A 16025-nucleotide genomic window follows, 5' to 3' on the forward strand; every position below is an offset into this window, starting at 1 on the left:
CCGTCCTTCAATGAACCACCTCTGCGAGCAACTTAATCTTCTGCTGCTGTTGTTGCATCTGTTATATAAGCAACTTACTGATCTCTTGTTGCACCACCTGTTGATGGTGCTGCTGGTACTGTTGCTACTGCGCTTGTACCAGATGTTTTATTAGGTCCTCCATTTTTCCTGATGTCGTTTGCTGGCTTGTAGCCACTTTCACCGAGGACACACAGTATTTCTTGTAGTAGTCACACGTGTTCACCCCTCATAGTGCTCCTTTATAGTATAATTCACCCTTCATAGTCCTCCCTATAGTATAATGCACTCCTCATAGTCCTCCAAATAATATAATGCACACTCCATAATCCTCAATACAGTATAATTTGCCCCATAGTCCTCAATACAGTATAATGCACAGCCCATAGTCATCCATGTAGTATAAAGCACAGCACAACCTGGTATATGGCCTCCATTCTAGTGTATGGCCCCCATTCTGGTATACGGTCGCTATCCTGGTATGTAGTCCCATCCTGGTATATGTCCTTCATCCTGGTATATGGCCCCATCCTAGTATATGCCTTCATCATGGTATATGTCCCCATCCTGGTATATGGCCCTCATCCTGGGTCCCATTCTGGTATATGTCCCCATCCTGGGCCCCATCCTGGTATATGCCCCAATCTTGGGCCTCATCCTGATATATGGCCCCCATCCTGGGCCTCATCCCGGTATATGGCCCCCATCCAGGTACATGTCCCCATTCTTGTATATGGCCCCCATCCTTGTATATGGCCCCGCTGTTCAATACACAGAAAAAAACAATAAATGCTCCTACTCATCTTCCCAGCGTTCTTTTGAAGCTGGCAGCTGACTTCAGTGCGCGATGAGAGCGCATGACATCAGCTGCTGGCCTGTGACTGATGGGTCTGTACACTGCAATACACTTCAACTGAATGTGTGTTCATCTCTGGATGCTTCTTGAAGTATTTTTGGTTTCATTTTCCTGCTGGAAGACTCATGACCTAGGACGCAAACCCAGCTTTCTGACACCGGGCACAACATTGCGATCCAAAATTCTTTGGTAATCTTCAGATTTCATGATGTCTTGCACACAGTCAAGGCACCCAGTACCAGAGGCTGCAAAACAGCCCCAAAACATCTGTGAACCTCCACCATATTTGACTTTAGGTACTGTGTTCTTTGTATGCCTTATTCTGTTTTTGGTAAACAGTAGAGTGATGTGCTTTACCAAACAGCTCTCTCTTGTTCTCATCTGTCCACGAGTTGTTTTCCCAGAAAGATTTTGGCAAACTGCAGTTTAGGATTTTTTATGTCTGTGTCAGCAATGAGGTACTCCTGGGTCTCCTGCCATAGCGTTTCATTTCATTCAAATATCGATGGATAGTTCACCCTGACACTGATTCACCCTAAGCCTGCAGGCCAGCTTGAATTTCTTTGGAATTTGGTTGGGGCTGATTATGCACCATCTGGACAATCCTGCGTTGTAGCTTTTATCAATTTTTCTTTGCCATCCACATCAAGGGAGATTAGCTATAGTGCCATGGGTTATAAGCTTCTTGACTATGTTACGTACCGTGGCCAAAGGAACATCAAGATCTTTGGAGATGGGCTTGAGATTGTTGAAATTTTTCAACAATTTTGCATCTCAAGTCCTTAGACAGTTCTCTTCTCTTCTTTTTCTCCATGCTTAGTGTGGCATACATAGACTCACAATGCAAGGATTGTCACCATCTCCCCTTTTTAACTAGTTTCAGGTGTGATTTTCATATTGCCCACACCTGTTACTTGCCACAGGTGAGTTTGAACGAGCATCACATGCTTGAAACAAAGTTGTTTACCCACAATTTTGTGCCAACAATTTTGTCAGTCCCACTTTTTTCATCTTGTGTGAAATGATGTTCAATTTGCTTTTTTTGTCTGTGTTTTTGTGTTCTTCCAATACACACAAAGGAAATTAACATGTGTATAACAAAACGTGTAATTGCAATAATTTTCTGAGAGAAATACTTCATTTTCTGGATCAATTTCAAGGGTGCCAACAATTTCAGCCATGACTGTATATGCAGACGGTTTAAAAATTCCCGGTGAAATACAGAATTCCCTTTTTTTTATCTCCACAAACTTTCTCTTAAAAAATTCAATAAAAAGTCATGTCAACTTTTTATGTACCCCAAATTGATATCAATAAAAAATGACAGCTTGCCAAAGAAAATAATCCCTCACAGCTCCAAAGTTTAGAAAATGATAATGCAAAACAAATTATTTTTATTTTTTGCAAATTCCTGAATTGTTTTTCACCACTAATATATAAATAATTGTACCCGTGAGAAGAATCCTTCCACCAGGTGATTTTTACAGTACAATGATCACTGTAAACACAAATCCACAAAAAGGGAAGTAAAATAGATATATTCCGAAAGGGTTAATTGGTGGGCGGAGGGCATCTGTTAGATTTTGGTGCTGACTTATCGGTCGGTCGGTACCGTCAGGTCCTCTCCTGGGTCTGGAGAATAATTTGCGTTCAGTCCAGGACACAGCAGGCTGCTAGGTGGCACCTGAGCGGCCATGTGCCTGCATTTGTAAGGGCATCTCACAGATGTCTGGTGACAGCTGCCCTTCAAACAGCGGGTACAGGCGCTGCTATTCACACAGGTACTTTGGTTTGGCGCTGCAGCGTGTGCACTCCTCGGGGACCTGATTTAGACTGAACGGTCAGGTCTGAGGACTAGCATCGTCATGACAACCTTTAAAGTGGTCACATTTGTGTCCTCCATAATTGTACGTTTTCAGCAATGCTAATGAATATTATTTTTGTTACATTTTAATGAAATGTTTTATGTTTTGCTTCACAAATGTACCCAGCGGCCGGATCACTTCATCTTCTGTTGTGCATCAACCTGAACTCCTATTTAATTAGAGAAAATGCAATTTCCACAGACTGGACAAATAAAGGGTTTGGAAATTTACAAAATTAAAACAAAACCTTAGGAAACCTTGTGAGACAATGAAAAATTTCTAAAAACAACAAAACTGGTAAAATCCTTAATAGCGCTGCTGAAATAACTAAAATAGTAAGAAAAATAAATGCATCCAAAGAGCGAGGTTATCATCTATAAATACATAGCGCTACACATTTCGGCACTGTACCGGTGTCTTCCTTATGGCCGGATTCTTGTGACCAGCAGCAGCTGACGATCTGCCTGATCCCGGGAGCGTGCCGAATAATAATTATAACCAAACACGGGGAGCTTATTACCTCCTCTTAGCTTATCCCTACTCTGCATCAGCTTAAAGGAACCAGTCACCTTGTTTTCCCTATATAAACTGTCCACCAGTCATTAAAGGGAACCTGTCACCTGAATTTGGCAGGACCAGTTTTGGGTCATATGGGCGGGGTTTTCGGGTGTTTGATTCACCCCTTCCTTACCCGCTGGCTGCATGCTGGCCGCAATATTGGATTGAAGTTCATTCTCTGTCCTCCGGAGTACATGCCAGCGCAAGGCAATATTGCGGCCAGCATGCAGCCAGCGGGTAAGGAAAGGGTGAATCAAACACCCGAAAACCCCGCCCATATGACCCAAAACTGGTCCCGCCAAATTCAGGTGACAGGTTCCCTTTAAAGGAGTTATCCAGCCTTAGGGTACAAGCCTGCAGCCAATCATCCCCACATCATGCAAGCTTTGAGGATTCTCCGGCTGCGGACACCACAAGTGTATGAGTTGCATTTATCCGGCCACATTCCAACTAGACTTGGATTGAGGGAGGCTGCGCCCATCTAGTCAGCATGTGACCGCATGTTAGAAGGCTTGTTTGTCAGCTGATTGCAATGTTTATAAGGACCTGAGTTCTCCTTATACAAGCAGAGAAAATGCTGCTGACAATATGCAAACTGTACGGAGACCAACCCATCACTCGACTCTCGTACAATGCCCTGTGTAAAAGGGCCAGAAACACCTGCTAGTGAGGAAACACTGGAAGAAATGGCACAGATTTGCAGCATAAGGCCACGTTCACACCATGAGCTTTTGGTGAGTTTTTGATATTTCAGATTTTCTGTACCTATTACGTCAGGTTTTTTTCATTTCATCTTTTACTTGTTTTGATCTAGTTTTTGATGCTGCGTTTTTCCTCTCTTGTTGGTGTCTCCTGTTTAAAATGAAACTACTTTGGTTTTTATCCTTCCTGGTATTTGGCTTTGAAAAAACGTTATTGATACAATCATGTGCCAATTGGAAACGTACTAATGTCGCATGTGCATTTTTTTACCTGTGGGTATTCCGCATTTATTGCAAATCTATGGGAAAAATCGCACATAATACTCAGTGTACAGACGAGAAATTCACCTGTTGCAGATCTGAAGCACGCACTGCAGGTCTGGTTACACTGAGTAAAGAAAAAGCGCAGTGGGCAGGAGATTTCTATACATCCACTGGAACTGTAAGGTGCTGTGGTTTTAGTGCAGAAAAAACACTGTGTCAAAAACTCACCATAGGCACACCACCTAAAAGTAATATTTTCTAACTCAATCGTTATTCAGCTCCTATTAATTTAACAAGCAGATCCTCAAGGAATAGATGGGGCAAAAATCGCAAACGGAGTTTCTAGGTTTTCTTCTTATCCTAACTCATGTGGAAGGCAAGGCTTGCTCCTTCCAATAGGTGGCACTAGAGTTCCTGACCGCGTCCTCTCTGAAGAGGCTGGCTGCATACCTTGCTATGGTATCATACAAACTCCCGTGTTTGGCCAGAAGGTGGCGCTAAAGACTTCTCACATTGGGACCCTCATAAGGATGTGTGCATTAATCTGATGGATGCTGGTCTTTGGACCAACGCCTTAGGATTTAGCCCAGATTCCCATATTATACTAGTTCCAGGTCCTTGGCAGTGCCAGTACATTGTGCACATATAGGAGCCATCCGTATAGCCCCAGTCAGTGTCTGGCACAGAGCAGCTCAAACTCTTCAAATGCTATTGTACTATAAGAAGTGTGTATGGCTTCAGTATCTAATGGTTTTAAAAAGAAGCTGTAATTTTGCAAACTGCAAGTTCCCTGCAGGTAGAGTGTTAATGTGCAGGTAAGTATCATTACAATGCTGAATGTGCAGATACTAGGATTAAAGGGCTCATTCACACTGGCATATAATATGGAGGAGTGCGATACCAGAACATCTCGCGTTGCACTCTGACCAGTGCTATTTAATGAGGCAGAGCAGATCTGCCATTTGTTTTCACATTACGTTTTGTAATGAGAAAAAAAATCGCAGCATACTGTGATTGACAGCAAATCTCTAACAGCGCACAGCCTTTCAATTCAATCTGTGTGTGAAAACATTAGACTGCACTCGGATGTCATCCAAGTGCAGTCCGATATATGCCGAGACAGGGAATGGAGAAGCTGGGAGAGATTAATCTCTCCTGCTTCTCACCTGTGATTCGATTCTCGCATGTGAGAGGTTCGGATCACAGTAACATGGCAGTCGGATCACGCTCGCAACAGAGTTTGAGCTGAGTGTCATTACTCTTGATGCTGCCGTCACACTAGCAGTATTTGGTCAGTATTTTACCTCAGTATTTGTAAGCCAAAACCAGGAGTGGGTGATAAATACAGAAGTGGAGCATATGTTTCTATTATACTTTTCCTCTGATTGTTCCTCTCCTGGTTTTGGCTTAGAAATACTGAGGTAAAATACTGACCAAATACTGCTAGTGTGACGGCAGCCTGAGTCGAATGTTATACACTAATATGACCCCCGGCTAACTGAACTTATTTCTTCCTGGCAGCAGCTTTCAGTCATGGGGTGTGCACGTAGTGGCTACAGTCACAACACCAATCAGTATACCGTGAGTGACGGCTGTAACTACACCCCAGCTCTTTGATTGACACCTGACTTTGCAGCGTATCTGTGCACTAACAGCTGTCAGTCACCTGCTGGAGTGTGCTTACAGTCATCACTCATGGTATACTGAGTGGTGACTGTAGCGGCTCCCTGCATCGACCCCATGACTGAAAGCCATTGGCTCTGGGGAGGAAAAAAGTTCATTTTCTCCTTGTAGCCACATTTTTATTAAGGCAGCTAAGGCCTCTTTCACACTTGCGTCGTTTGCTGTCCGTCGCAATGCGTCGTTTTGGGAAAAAACGCATCCTGCAAATGTGCCAGCAGGATGCGTTTTTTTCCCATAGACTTGTATTGCCGACGGATCGTGAGATATGGGCATACGTTGCGTCCGTCGTGCACTGGATGCGTCGTGATTTGGCGGACCATCTTCACGAAAAAACGTTCAAGGGAATGTTTTTTTCGTACGTCGGGTCCACCATTTCCTACCGCGCATGCGTGGCCGGAACTCCGCCCCCTCCTCCCCGACACTTAGAATGGGCAGCGGATGCATTGAAAAACTGCATCCGCTGCCCATGTTGTGCCGAATTTTAACAACGTTAAAACGTTAGCGACGGACCCGTACCGACGGAAGTGTGAAAGAAGCCTAAGTAGCATTCTAAGGCCAGGGTTACACCTAACGTATCAAAATACGGTCCATTTTTTACGGGCGAGATATGCAGAAAAGTTCCTGAACAGTGATCTATCTTCAATGCGAGGATGCAATTTTTTTTTTTTTTTTCTCCAAAAATTATCCGTGTGTCATCCGTATGGCATTCTCGCCGGCTTGCAAAATGGACATAGAAAGGATCCATGGGCTCAAATATTCATGAAAACATATATACAGTCTATAGACAGTACAGAGCAAAAGTTTGGACACACCTTCTCATTTAAAGATTTTTCTGTATTTTCATGACTATGAAAATTGTACATTCACACTGAAGGCATCAAAACTATGAATTAACACATGTGGAATTATATACTTAACAAAAAAGTGTGAAACAACTGAAAATATGTCTTCTATTCTAGGTTCTTCAAAGTAGCCACCTTTTGCTTTGACTGCTTTGCACACTCTTGGCATTCTCTTGATGAGCTTCAAGAGGTAGTCACCGGGAATGGTCTTCCAACAATCTTGAAGGAGTTCCCAGAGATGCTTAGCACTTGTTGGCCCTTTTGCCTTCACTCTGCAGTCCAGCTCACCCCAAACCATCTCGATTGGGTTCAGATCTGGTGACTGTGGAGGCCAGGTCATCTGGCGTAGCACCCCATCACTCTCCTTGGTCAAATAGACCTTACACAGCTTGGAGGTGTGTTTGGGGTCATTGTCCTGTTGAAAAATAAATGATGGTCCAACTAAACGCAAACCAGATGGAATAGCATGCCGATGCAAGATGCTGTGGTAGCCATGCTGGTTCAGTATGCCTTCAATTTTGAATAAATCCCCAACAGTGTCACCAGCAAAGCACCCCCACACCATCACACCTCCTCCTCCATGCTTCACGGTGGGAACCAGGCATGTAGAGTCCATCCGTTCACCTTTTCTGCGTCGCACAAAGACAAGGTGGTTGGAACCAAAGATCTCAAATTTGGACTCATCAGACCAAAGCACAGATTTCCACTGGTCTAATGACCATTCCTTGTGTTCTTTAGCCCAAACAAGTCTCTTCTGCGTGTTGCCTGTCCTTAGCAGTGGTTTCCTAGTAGCTATTTTACTACGAAGGCTTGCTGCACAAAGTATCTTCTTAAGGGCTCTTTTCCATTTGTGAGAAACACGTCCGTGTCTGGCATGTGAAAACCAAGCTCTGGCGCCAGCACTTTGGAGCGGAGCGTGCAGCTCCATGTGTTGCTATGCGGCCGCACGCTCCGCTCTGGAGTGCCGGAGCCAGAGCTTGGTTTTCACATGCCAGACACGGATGTGTTTCTCGCAAATGGAAAAGAGGCCTTACAGTTGTTGTAGAGGTGTGTCTGCTGCTAGAACTCTGTGTGGCATTGACCTGGTCTCTAATCTGAGCTGCTCTTAATGGAGCGGCCCCAGACGCAGGGCCGCGGGGTACTCGGTACCGGGCCTCTCTGTCTCGGTCCTGGGGTTATCACGGTGGCTAGACCCGGTCCGTGACCCTGCTAAGGGGCGTCCAATGAAAGGTGTGATGACGGTGCGTGGTGCAAGGTGCGATGAATAACGAGGACACAAGGTTGCAGTCTCTTTACCTCTTTACTGAAGGCTTCGGGATCCGCAATCCAGAGCACTGCTAACAGGGCTGGCTGAGACTGGCCGGTCCAAAGGCACATCCAGAGTCCCCTTTGCAGGTGGAAATCAGTGCCTACCTTCTAGCGCCTGGGTGTTGTAGTACCTCCCTGCTGAGCACCACGGGATAGTCCTCACAACTGTTGTGTCTGTTTCTGATGTTCTTTCTCTCTCCGTCCCCCAGATGATATGGCTAGGACTCACCCATATGACGGGGTAGGCCTGGAGTTATTTTATAGGGACCCTAGAGACGCCCCTCTCCCACAATTGCCTCCGTTGTCTGCTTAGGTGATTTAGGTGAGACAGCCAACCTAAAGTTAACTGTCCTGCCGCTGTTTGAAGTAATGCGTGGAGCCCAATACTTCCTCGGCGTTCCGGCCACCGGCTACGCGCCTCAGTAGGATGTTGCCGATCTCGGGGCACGACTCCTACTGGTTCTATTCTCCTTTGTGCTGTGATCTCGTTTCTCACTTCTCCACAATAAACCTCGCTTCTTATCCTTTCTTAAGATACTGCCGCAATGAAGTGCAGGCGCGGTTCCGTAACGATCTGTCCTTTTCGCTAGGCCTCTGTCAGGATCCCACCCCTGACAGGGACCCCCCTCAATCTTCCCAAGCAACCTCTTCTCTCACTAGGTGTTGCCTGGGCAAAACCCAGTCAGCTTCTTCCTAACTTCCTATCCAGCCCCCAGTTTTACCAGATTGTGAGGAGTGGCCTAGTACATAGAACCCCTTGCTCCCCCTGGTGGCCAGAGTGTGAAGTGTAATGTGTGACTGTGATACCTGGTCAGGTGAACTTAAGTGCCATCAGACGTACCATCACTCCCCTTAGCGGCGGAGCAACAGTACTGCAACGACCAGGACTCTGGCGCGCTGCATTAACCTGCGATTTCTGAGGCTGGTGACTCAGATAAACTTATACTCAGAAGCAGAGGTGACTCTTGGTTTTCCTTTCCTGGGGCGGTCCTCATGTGAGCCAATTTCTTTGTAGCGCTTGATGGTTTTTGCCACTGCACTTGGGGACACTTTCAAAGTTTGCCCAATTTTTCGGACTGGCTGACCTTCATTTGTTAAAGTAATGATGGCCACTCGTTTTTCTTTACTTAGCTGCTTTTTTCTTGCCATAATGCAAATTCTAACAGTCTATTCAGTAGGACTATCAGCTGTTTATCCACCAGACTTCTGCACTACACAACTGATGGTCCCAACCCCATTTATAAGGCAAGAAATCCCACTTATTAAACCTGACAGGGCACACCTGTGAAGTGAAGTGAAAACCATTCCCGGTGACTACCTCTTAAAGCTCATCAAGAGAATGCCAAGAGTGTGCAAAGCAGTCATCAAAGCAAAAGGTGGCTACTTTGAAGAACCTAGAATATAAGACATAATTTCAGTTGTTTCACACTTTTTTTGTTACGTATATAATTCCACATCTGTTAATTCATAGTTTTCATGCCTTCAGTGTGAATGTACAATTTTCATAGTCATGAAATTACAGAAATATCTTTTAATGGGGTGTGTCCAAACTTTTGCTCTGTACTGAGTGTGTGTGTGTGTGTGTGTGTGTGTGTGTATATGTGTATATATATATATATATATATATATATATATATTATAATATTTGTCAGTTACACACATATATGTATATATTTATATTTCATACAGTGCTAGATGGCAGAAAAGCCGGTAGTTCAATTGCCAGCTTTTGCTATCTCCTTATCAAACCCGACAGGATATGACACATGGTTTACATACAGTAAACCATTTCATGTCCATTATATTTTTACATATTCCTCACTACTAATGTTAGAAGTGTCTTTGTGCAAAATTTGGGAGCTGTAGGTGTTAAAATAAAGGGTTAAATCACAGAAAAAACTGGCGTGGGCTCCTGCGCAATTTTCTTTGCCAGAGTGTGAAAGCCAGTGACTGAGGGCAGATATTAATAGCCTACAGAGGGACCATGGTTATTGGGCCCCCCTGGCTAAAAACATCTGCCCCCAGCCACCCCAGAAAAGGCACATCTTCTCACTGCCGAGTAGCGGTGTGATATGGGGTAATAAAGGGTTAATGTCACCTTGCTAATGTAAGGTGACATTAAGCCTGGTTAATAATGGAGAGATGTCAATAAGACACCTATCCATTATTAATCCAATACTAATAAAGGGTTAAATAAACACATTATGAATAAAGTATTTTAATGAAATAAATACACAGGGGGTTTTATTGTACGCTCAATCCAACTGTCGACCCTCGATCTTCTGAAAAAAATGGAAAAATAAAAAAACACCAATATCCCATACCTGTCCGCCGTACAGTCATGTCCCACGATGTACATCCATCTGAAGGGGTTAACTAAATTTACAACCAGGAGCCTGCTAATGCTGGCTGTAAAACCTGGGGAATGAATGGAATGCAGCTTTGTTGACTTGCGGTGCTGCGCCCCCTGGTGGCATAAACTCATATGAACTCTAGCGTGAGAATTTTTCCGAATATTTTCTCACGCTGCCGGCACCGGAACGAGATGCAGAGCCAGCGCCGAGGGCACGCCGGTAGGTGAGTATGATGAGTGCTGGAAAACTCGGCTTATACACAAGTATATGCAGTAACTCGCACTTCTGGCAAGTGCACCAGAAATCCCGCCCATCGGTGACCCAAATCACGTGATCACAGGTCACCGATGGGTTGGCATGACAACCAGAGGTCTCCAGCAGATCCCTATGGTTGTCACTACCTGATTGCTATGAGCATCGCCCAGTGGTCGGCGCTCATAGCAAGTTAGCATTTCTGCTACATAATGGCGATCTGATCATCGCCTGTATGTAGCAGAGCCGATCGGGTTATGGCAGCTTCTATTCATCCATGGAGGCTATTGAAACATGTAAAAAGTAAAAAAAAAATGTTTTTAAAAATATTAAAATAAAAAAACTAAAAGTTCAAATCACCTCCCTTTCGCCCCATTAAAAATAAAACAATAAAGAAAATCAAACACACATATATGATATTGCTACGTTCAGAATTGCCCAATCTTTCAACATAAAAAAAGAATTAACCTGATCGCTAAACGGCGTAACGAGAAAAAAAGTGAAAACACCAGAATTACACTTTTTTGGTCGCTGAAACATTGCATTAAAATGCAATAACGGGTGATCAAAAGATCGTATCTGCACCAACATGGTATCATTAAAAACGTCAGCTCGGCATGCAAAAAATAAGCCCTAACCAGATCACGAAAAATGGAGACGCTACGGGTATCGAAAAATGGCGCAATTTTTTTTCACAAACTCTTTTTTTCACCACTTAGATAAAAAAAGAACCTAGACATGTTTGGTGTATGTGTGTGTATATATATATATATATATATATATATATATATATATATTGTCTAAGGGTTTAATTGTCTGTCTGTCCTGGAAATCCCGCGTCTCTGATTGGTCGAGGCCTCCAGGCCTCGACCAATCAGCGACGGGCATTGTCCTCCACTGCTGTCAAGTGCCGTCATTGTATTGTCTAAGGGTCTAATTGTCTGTCTGTCTGTCTCGGAAATCCCGCCTTGCTGATTGGTCGAGGCCAGCCGGCGACGGGCACAGTCTGCCGCGAATTCTGGAATCATCATTGTCCTCCACTGCTGTCAAGTGCCGCCATCGTGTAGGGTGTGTGCCTGCGTCTCCCTGTATGGGCGGCATCTCCCTGTGTTTCTATCTTAGAATGGGTCATAAACGAAAATACGCCAGTGAGGATGACAGAAAAGCAGCAGCAAGAAAACGACAACATCGGGAACAGGAGACACCACAACAAACTGCCGCCAGACAAGCCCAGGATGTGGAATCTCACAGACACCGTCGCCAAAAGGAGACACCACAACAAATTGTTGTATGACAGGGACAACATGATCGCCAAATTCATAAAAAATGAATGCTCTACCAACTAAGGCACGACCAGGATAATATTCAACAACTTGCACATTATGTAACAGACAATGAAAGCACAATTCATGAACACTACTGTGGGAATATGAATGCAGTTTGCTCTAAATGCGACTTTCTGAATTTCATTGATGAAATTCACGCAGTATATAACACAGGCCACGCAGTATATAACACAGGCCACGCAGTATATAATACAGGGCACATAGTATATAGCACAGCCCACGCAGTATATAACTGCGCCGCCCTCTGCCTGAACAGTCAGTGCGGAGAGACGGGACGCTGAGGAGCAGCGACGAGAGGTGAGTATGTGATATTTTGTTTTTATTGCCTCAGCAGCAGCATTACATGTGGCACAATGCTGTATGGAGCGTCTATGGGGCCATAAAGAACTGCATGGAGCATTACATGGGGCATCTATGGGGCCATAACTGCATGGAGCATTATTTGAGCCATCTATGGGGCCATAACTGCATGGAGCATTATATGGGCCATCTATGGGGCCATAACTGCATGGAGCATTATATGGGGCCATAAAGAACTGCATGGAGCATTATATGGGGCATCTATGGGGCCATAAAGAACTGCATGGAACATTACATGGGGCATCTATGGGGCCATAACTGCATGGAGCATTATATGGGCCATCTATGGGGCCATAACTGCATGTAGCATTATATGGGGCCATAAAGAACTGCATGGAGCATTATATGGGGCATCTATGGGGCCATAAAGAACTGCATGGAGCATTATATGGGGCCATAACTACATGAAGCATTATACTACGTGACTGGGCGAAATACTACGTGACTGGGCAATGTACTGTGTGGGCTGCGCAATGTACTGCGTGGGCTGTGCAATGTACTGCGTGGGCTGCGCAATGTACTATTTGGGCTGCGCAATGTACTGCGTGGCTGTGCAATATACTGCGTGGGCTGCGCAATATACTACGCATACATATTCTAGAATACCCGATGCGTTAGAATCGGGCCACCATCTAGTGAACTCATAATGAGCTGGAGAATCATAGTGGCAGGTCAGTTTTAACATTTAGTGAACATGATTAAAACAAAAAGCTGTGGGATTGCACTTTTTGGCAATTTTACAGCACTTGGAATTTTTTCCCGTTTTCAAGTACACGACATGCTAAAACCAATGGTGTCGTTCAAAAGTACAACTCGTCCCGTAAAAAACAAGCCATTTTGACAAGAAAAAAAAAAAAAAAGTTATGGCTCTGGGAAGAAAGGGAGCAAAAAATGAAAGTGCAAAATCAAAAATACCTCTGGTCGTTAAGGTACTGCTTGAATCTTGACTGAAAAATCAGATCCGTTCTGTCTGTGAAGAACCTTAAGACACAAGCACCTAGGCCCCGCTTCTCACCCGACGCAGCCATGTCCCAGCTCTCTGAGTGTGGAGCAATATCCTCAATATCTCGTCCTCACAGCCATTTGGGAATGGCCAAAATGAGCACTTGATTGTCGCCTAGAGAACACAAATGGCGAACTGCCGGATAACGCGATTATGCTTCCTTATATTGTGTGATACTCATACAGTTATATGAAAAAGTTTGGGCACTCCTATTAATCTTAAGCTTAATGTTTTATAAAAATTGTTTTTTTTTGCAACAGCTATTTCAGTTTCACATATCAAATAACTGTTGGACGCAGTAATGTTTCTGCTTTGAAATGAGGTTTATTGTACTAACAGAAAATGGGCAATCAGCATTCAAACAATATTTGACAGGTGCATAAGTATGGGCACCCTTATCATTTTCTTGTTTTAAATACTCCTACCTACTTTTTACTGACTTACTAAAGCACTTTTTTTGGTTTTGTAACCTCATTGAGCTTTGAACTTCATAGCCAGGTGTATGCAATCATGAGAAAAGCTACTTAAAGTGGCCACTTGTAAGGCTACGTTCACATTTGCGGTCAGCGCCACAGCGTCGGGCGCCGCAGCGGCGCCGCATGCGTCATGCGCCCCTATACTTAACATGGGGGCGCATGGACATGCGTTGTGCTGCGTTTTGCGCCGCATGGCCGCAAGCGTTGGACGCAAGAAACGCTTCAAGTTGCATTTTTTTTTGCGTCCAACTTGCGGGCAAAAACGACGCATGCGGCGCAAAACGCAGCGTTTTAGCGTGCGTTTTGCCTCGTTTTTGTTTGCGTTGTGCGTTGCGGCGCCGACGCTGCGGCGCACAACGCAAATGTGAACGTAGCCTAAGTTGTTCTCCTGTTTGAATCTCCTCTGAAGAGTGGCATCATGGGCTCCTCAAAACAACTGTCAAATGATCTGAAAACAAAGATTATTCAACATAGCTGTTCAGGGGAAGGATACAAAAAGCTGTCTCAGAGATTTTACCTGTCAATTTCCACTGTGAGGAACATAGTAAGGAAATGGAAGAACACAGGTACAGTTCTTGTTAAGGCCAGAAGTGGCAGGCCAAGAAAAACATCAGAAAGGCAGAGAAGAAGAATGGTGAGATCAGTCAAGGACAATCCTCAGACCATCTCCAGAGAGCTGCAGCATCAACTTGCTGCAGATGGTGTCACTGTGCATCTGTCAACTATACAACGCACTGTGTTTTTTTGCCGCCATGCATAATGCCTTTTTGTATGACCAAACAACTCAATCTTGGTTTCATCAGTCCACAGCACCTTCTTCCAAAAAGAAATTGGCTTCTCCAAATGTGCTTTTGCATACCTCAGCCGACTCTGTTTGTGTCGTGCTTGCAGAAACGTCTTCTTTCGCATCATTCTCCCATACAGCTTCTCCTTGTGCAAAGTGCGTTGTATAGTTGACCGATGCACAATGACACCATCTGCAGCAAGTTGATGCTGCAGCTCTCTGGAGGTGGTCTGAGGATTGTCCTTGACTGATCTCACCATTCTTCTTCTCTGCCTTTCTGATGTTTTTCTTGGCCTGCCACTTCTGGCCTTAACAAGAACTGTACCTGTGTTCTTCCATTTCCTTACTATGTTCCTCACAGTGGAAATTGACAGGTTAAATCTCTGAGACAGCTTTTTGTATCCTTCCCCTGAACAGCTATGTTGAATAATCTTTGTTTTCAGATCATTTGACAGTTGTTTTGAGGAGCCCATGATGCCACTCGTCAGAGGAGATTCAAACAGGAGAACAACTTGCAAGTGGCCACTTTAAGTAGCTTTTCTCATGATTGCATACACCTGGCTATGAAGTTCAAAGCTCAATGAGGTTACAAAACCAAAAAAAGTGCTTTAGTAAGTCAGTAAAAAGTAGGTAGGAGTATTTAAAACAAGAAAATGATAAGGGTGCCCATACTTATGCACCTGTCAAATTTTGTTTGAATGCAGATTGCACATTTTCTGTTAGTACAATAAACCTCATTTCAAGGCAGAAACATTACTGTGTCCAACAGTTATTAGATATATGAAACTGAAATAGCTGTTGCAAAAAAAACAATTTTCATAAAATATTAAGCTTAAAGCGAACCTGTCACCTGAATTTGGCGGGACCAGTTTTGGGTCATATGGGCGGGGTTTTCGGGTGTTTGATTCACCCTTTCCTTACCCGCTGGCTGCATGCTGGCCGCAATATTGGATTGAAGTTAATTCTCTGTCCTCCGGAGTACACCCCTGCGCAAGGCAATATTGCCTTGCGCTGGCGTGTACTCTGGAGGACAGAGAATGAACTTCAATCCAATATTGCGGCCAGCATGCAGCTAGCGGGTAAGGAAAGGGTGAATCAAACACCCGAAAACCCCGCCCATATGACCCAAAACGGGTCCCGCCAAATTCAGGTGACAGGTTCCCTTTAAGATTAATAAGGGTGCCCAAACTTTTTCATATAACTGTATATTTGCATTTACAACTGCTTTTATAATTAGGCCAGTTTCCCACGTCTGCTGCAGCGGCACAGCGCGTATACCCAGCTGAAGTCACTGATAAGTCATATAAAAGGAGAATATAAATATTCTACCCTTCTCTGATCCTTCGCGTGTCTTC

The 16025-nt window shown here is 44.3% G+C and overlaps 2 protein-coding genes across 4 annotated transcripts in view; one reads left to right on the plus strand and one right to left on the minus strand.

The window, feature by feature from the left end:
- Positions 1–3298, minus strand: part of ARPIN (actin related protein 2/3 complex inhibitor) — a 67790-nt gene extending 64492 nt beyond the window's left edge. The window contains exon 1 of the mRNA XM_077263517.1: positions 3151–3298. The gene's annotated coding sequence lies outside the window, so the exon portion shown is untranslated. The remainder of the gene's footprint in view (positions 1–3150) is intronic.
- A 349-nt stretch (positions 3299–3647) lies between these two features.
- Positions 3648–16025, plus strand: part of ZNF710 (zinc finger protein 710) — a 239113-nt gene continuing 226735 nt past the window's right edge. The window contains exon 1 of one of the 3 annotated variants that reach the window (XM_077263525.1): positions 3648–4031. The gene's annotated coding sequence lies outside the window, so the exon portion shown is untranslated. The remainder of the gene's footprint in view (positions 4032–16025) is intronic. The other 2 variants (XM_077263524.1, XM_077263519.1) reach the window with 2 other exon arrangements.

The sequence above is a fragment of the Ranitomeya variabilis genome, chromosome 5, assembly GCF_051348905.1.
Source record: "Ranitomeya variabilis isolate aRanVar5 chromosome 5, aRanVar5.hap1, whole genome shotgun sequence".
NCBI classification, from domain to species: domain Eukaryota; kingdom Metazoa; phylum Chordata; class Amphibia; order Anura; family Dendrobatidae; genus Ranitomeya; species Ranitomeya variabilis.